This window comes from Amblyomma maculatum, chromosome 9, assembly GCF_055883805.1.
Source record: "Amblyomma maculatum isolate TAMU_Amacu chromosome 9, ASM5588380v1, whole genome shotgun sequence".
NCBI lineage: Eukaryota > Metazoa > Arthropoda > Arachnida > Ixodida > Ixodidae > Amblyomma > Amblyomma maculatum.
The window spans coordinates 102,837,542-102,843,038 of record NC_139352.1 but is presented as its reverse complement, the minus strand read 5'-3'; the positions used below and the strand labels follow the sequence as shown (position 1 = coordinate 102,843,038).

Below are 5,497 nucleotides of genomic sequence, written 5' to 3'. Positions count from 1 at the left end.
CCGACCTCAACCTCACATTTTGAGTTTGAAGTGAGGTTGAGTGAGGTCGCCAATGGTCACCTGAAAAGTGAGGTGAGGTCGTCTGGGGGACCTCAACCTCAATTGATGAGGTTGAGGTTGAGTGAGGTCACCAAATATTTTTTGAGTTACTCCCTTATTAGAAATCTACTCCACCTTGGGGGATTCCCTTAAATATCTGACCAACACCATTCCCACCTCGAGTTAAAGATCAATTCGCTCTCGCCCTACCATCTGATCTGCTGACCGTCCTGGTTAGCTCAGTCGGTAGAGCGACTGCCCCGGAAAGGCGGTGGTGCCGGGTTCGATTCCCGGATCAAGACGAATTTTTCTTTAACTACGAGTTTCTGAGAAAGCTGTATAGCTTCCCTTTGTAGCCGTATGGCTGCGCTTGGGTGGATGCAATGAGTAATTACTCCCTTATTTTTTGAGTTTGAGGTGAGGTCGAGGTTTTTGAGGTCAAATGCCCACCTCTGCTCACACGGCCAAGAAACTTCTCTTTCCACCTGTACTTTGCAATCTGGCTTGTATAGGATCCTAAAAACCCACCGAAAGAAATGATGTCTTCATTAATATTCTGCTAATTAGTACACAGGCTACATATCAAGAGGTACTCTGTTAGACATAACAAAAATGGCACACAAGCAGAAACACAAGGGTCATAAACTGTTTACTGTCCTCATAACAGTCCATTTTATTTTTGTACAACGTGCACATATTGTGGTACTCGTTCTGTATACAAAGTTCCGGTTATCCGCGAATGTCACATGTCAACTGACTGCGTCTGGTAGAAACATGTATTTGTGACTATTTTGCTCCAGTGGAGAAGCTCAACAGAATTTAAGGTTGGTATAAAGCTGTTTGTCTTTTTTTGCAGGCACCCGAGGGTTGCAGAGCATCGGGCTTCAGCTGATCACCATGCGAGAAAGAAACGACTATGAGCTACGCAGAAAAGCGCAAGAAATTAAAAAATAACAAGTTGAAAATGAAGCGCGGCGTCTCGCTCTCCACGAAAGCAGATTGGACTTGGAGGACAGAAAGCATGAGTTTGAAGTGAGACGTTATAACAGAGAACATGAGAAGCTGCTAGAGAACTTGCAGAGGATATTCAAAGAACAGACTCAAGCATTTTTGATTGCTTCAGCGCAAACTGCGCATGACATGAATACCCAGAAAACTGTCTTGGTAAAATACTGTACATCTTGTGCGTAAATAAATCACATTTCAGAAAGATTTGTGAGTGGTAAAAGTACCGAGGAGTAAGGTAAGTTTCAAGATCTGGTGGATCAAGACCGAAGTAATGCGATACCTGGGCATAATACAAACATGTATGACAGTTCGCCAAAAGCGCACTAGCGTTATAGATATGCGGCACCTTCTGTCGGTACAGCTTCAAGGCATGAAACCGCTTGGGGCAACTAAAGTAAAGTTTCTGATTCCTTGATGGTCGGCATATTGCCCTTGCTGTACCATCGATGAAACCCCAGTAGTTTGTCAGTGGGGCACCTTTGGCTGGACAGCCTCAAAATGTAAGTGAAATTCTAGGTTAAGAAATTTTTTTTCACAACCTTGACCTTTATTCTGCTGTAATTGCAACTTACCTGCCAGAATTTCTCCAGCGTTTCGAGACTGAGCCAAGAATGGCTATTTACATCGTCGAGCAAATGAAAAACCGCTCGTCGATATGGCGCATAACTTCGTTCGTCAGTGATTATATCGTTGAACTGTGCCGCCCGAAAAGATCTTCAAGACCACACAGCCGGTTCGGATGTGCCAGCCGTCGAAGGGTAATGCGGATGGCTTCATCTCCGGGAACCGCAACCCTTTGCGCAGTTACGACCTTATCGGGTATGCACATGGCCCGCTGAAGTCTGCGTATATGCTCCTTCTCGAAACTAAAATACGTCCTAAAGACACCATCGTCTATCGTATCAATGTTCAAAAGTCCGCGCGCTGAAAGGGCTCACATCGTGTCCGCCAAATACCTCCAGGTACTGCCCATCTCCAACTTCGGTCCAGGTAAGTTGCGACAGCAGCAGCGGGTCCTGTAGTGTGCTCTTCTGCATGAGTCAAACAGCAGCAGTAGCCGCCAATTCGCGAATGCGCGAGAAAACAGCTGACTTATGTTTCGGCTTGATTTGACTGGAACTGGCGAACATATTCTGTTTAACAGACTGCTTTTTTGTACGTATAAAACACAAAATATACCAAATAACTAACTAAAAACACAGAATCTACCTTTACTAAACAGTTTCGGCGCATTATTAGCAGGCTTAATTGGTATTCTTTTCATTCTAACTCGAATTGTGACCGAGAGGTGAAGCAGCAGAGCAAGCGACTCTACTCCGCTCGAGAAGATCGGCGATCCGCCCGGTTAAAACACATTTCTCGCGCGCCTCTCCGTTGGTGTATTCGCTCGCCCGCTCCGCTCCGCTGGCCGTAAGAAGCTTCTGTGCTAAGCTGGGCGCGATAAAGGACAAACGAGGCAGGGACCTCACTGAAGCCTCAGATATAAAGGAGAGGTGGGAGGAATACACGGAACAACTGTACCAGAAGGACCCAGATGTGCAAACCAAACATAAGACGGTTGTGATTACTGATCTCGAGCCGGGCATCCTGAAGAGTGAAGTTGAAGGGGCCTTAGCCAGCCTTGCTAAGAACAAAGCTAGCGGAACTGATGACATTCCAGCTGCATTGCTTCAAAACCTCAACCATGGCGTCGCTGTTAACGTTCTTTATACATTATGTCAGAACCTTTGTACAACCCTGCAGTAGCCACAGGATTGGAAGAGGTCAGTTTATATACCCATCCCAAAGAAGGGCAGTGCCAAAGATTGGCCAAACAACCGCCCGATCGCGCTGATTTCGCATCTTAGCAAGGTGACGTTGAAAATCTTCCAAAGTAGGCTGCAGCAGTATGTGGATCGGGAGCTTCCGGACGTGCAAGCTGGGTTTCGCAAGGGCAGAGGAACTAGAGACCAGATTGCCAACCTTCCCTGGATCATGGAAAAAGCAAGAGAGTCCCAGAAACCCATCTACTTCTGCTTTATTGATTATGAGAAAGCGTTTTACTGCGTAGATTATGGCAAGCTCTCCAAGAGATGGGAGTTCCAATTCACCTCATCTGTCTCCTCAGGAACCTGTATGAAGGACAAGAGGCCACAGTCAGAACTGGGCATGGTCTTACTGATTGGTTTCCGATTGAGAAAGCAGTGAGACAAGGCTGCATACTGTCGCCCTGCCTATTTAACCTATATGCTGAGTGCATCATGAGGAAGGCCGGTCTGGACGAGTCGTCAGCTGGAGTGAAGATTGCTGGGAAACGTATCAACAACCTTAGATATGCGGATGATAGCACTTTAATGGCAGAAAGTGAAGTGAAACTCGGGGGACTTCTGATGCGCGTACAAGAAGAGAGTGAAAAGTTTAGGCATAAACTGAACATTAAAAAGACAAAGATCATGGCGTGTTGCCCTATCAAGTCCTGGAGCATCAAGGGACAAGAAGTGGAAGCTGTGACAGATTTCCTCTTCTCGGCCCCAAGATTACCCGGGAAGGAGACTGCAGTCATGAAATTAGGAGATGCCTGCTTCTGGGAAAGATAGCCATGGCTAGCCTTTACCGCCTAGTAAAGAGCAGAGACATTAGACTGCCAACCAAGATCCGTATAACTCGTGGAATGGTCTTTCCAGTTGTGATGTATAGATGCGAAAGTTGGACTGTGAAGAAGGCTGACCGCCGAAGAATTGACGCGTTTGAATTGTGGTGCTGGCGGAGACTCTTGAGAGTTTCTAGGACGGCCAGAAGATCAAATCAGCCAATATTGTCGACAATAAACCCTGACTGCTCATTGGAGGTTATATCTGAGGTACCCCAGGGCACAGTCCTAGGGCTCCTGCTTTTCTTATCTATATACACGACCTGCCAACTGACATATGCTCTAACATATACCCCTGTTTGCTGACGATTGTGTTGTGCACCGTCCCATAATCACTCACAGTGATCGCCAACTTCTTCAATCTGACATAAATCGCATTTTAACTTGCTGCAGTAAATGGCTCATGTCTCTTAACGTGAAAAAAAACTTGTTTACTTTCTTTTCACAGGCGTCCCTCTGAACCACCTTTTGAGTACCTAACAGCTAACTCAGAAATTGCAGCTGTAACCACACATAAATACCTTGGCCTTTACTTAACACATCATCTTAAGTGGACATACCACGTAACTCAAATTTCTAAAGAAGCAAATCGAGTTCTGGGGTATTTTTGGCGAACACTACGTCTAGCACCACCATCATTAAAATCACTAGCCTATGTAACATTTGTATGGCCCAAACTAGAAGATGCATGCGTTATTTGGGACAATAATCAACTTAATCTTTCTAACACACCAGAAACAATACAAAACCGCGCCGCTAGATTCATCTTCTTTGCATATTTTTATCATGAAAGTGTAACCAAACTAAAATACAATGCTCATTTATCAAATTTAGCTAACCGGCGTAGCATCGCAAGACTATCTCCATTTCATAAATTCTATTATCATCTTTTGCACGAATCTGTTATCATCCCTGCATACCGCACCTCCAGCCGCACGAACCACGAAAAGACAACCCATCCTCCGCAAGCCCGTACATCTGCGCATCTATATTCGTTTTTCGTTCCCACAGCAAAAGACTGGAATGACTTGCCTGCCGACGTCGTGCTCCATACAGACCCATCACTGTTCAAACCATCACTTGAAGCAATATTATGCCCTGAAACCCACTCCCTCATGTAATACCCCTTCAATGGGGCCTTTGAGGTTATAATAAATAAATTAGTTAAATAATTAAAGCTCAGCTACTTTGGTCATCTGATGAGAAGAGAGGAGTCGCTGGAGAAAGATTTGATGTTGGGAAAGGTTGAGGGTCACCGGAGAAGAGGTAGGCAGCGAACGCGATGGTTAGATGGCATCCTCGAGGCGCTGCAGATGAAGTTATGGGATGTTAGGAAGATAGTGAGAGACTGGAAAGCGTGGCGTGATATCGTCTATAGGGTCACGAAGAGTCGGACACGACTGAATGACTGAACTGAATTGAACTGATACTTCATTTAGTTCACATAGCCGCTAGATCCATATCCTCGAGTGACTGATAGTTCTGACTTGAAATCAATCAAGAAAAAGAGCATAACTGAACCCTGTGGCATTAGTCCACGCGCTGACTCTGTAATATGGTGGTCGACCAGCTCGCTACAGCAAGTGCAAGCAGTGCTAAACGAAACATTTACACACACTTGGGCGATGCTAGAGTTGTACACCTTATATGCTGAGGAACACAACGATCCTTATGATGCTTGTTAACATAAATTGTATTCGGCGGATATTGGGTCGAATTCTCTGGATCGTTGGTTGTCATACCTCCGGTATTGCGCACAGTCTGTAACTTTGTAACACTGCAACTCTGATGCTTTTTTTGTATGCTTGCCTCCCACTTCGC

General features: G+C 45.4%; 1 pseudogene; it reads right to left on the bottom strand.

Annotated features, from left to right (window-relative positions):
* Window positions 1–621: 621 nt before the first annotated feature.
* On the bottom strand, window positions 622–2,084 carry LOC146180073 (uncharacterized; annotated as a pseudogene).
* Between the last annotated feature and the right edge of the window lie 3,413 nt (window positions 2,085–5,497).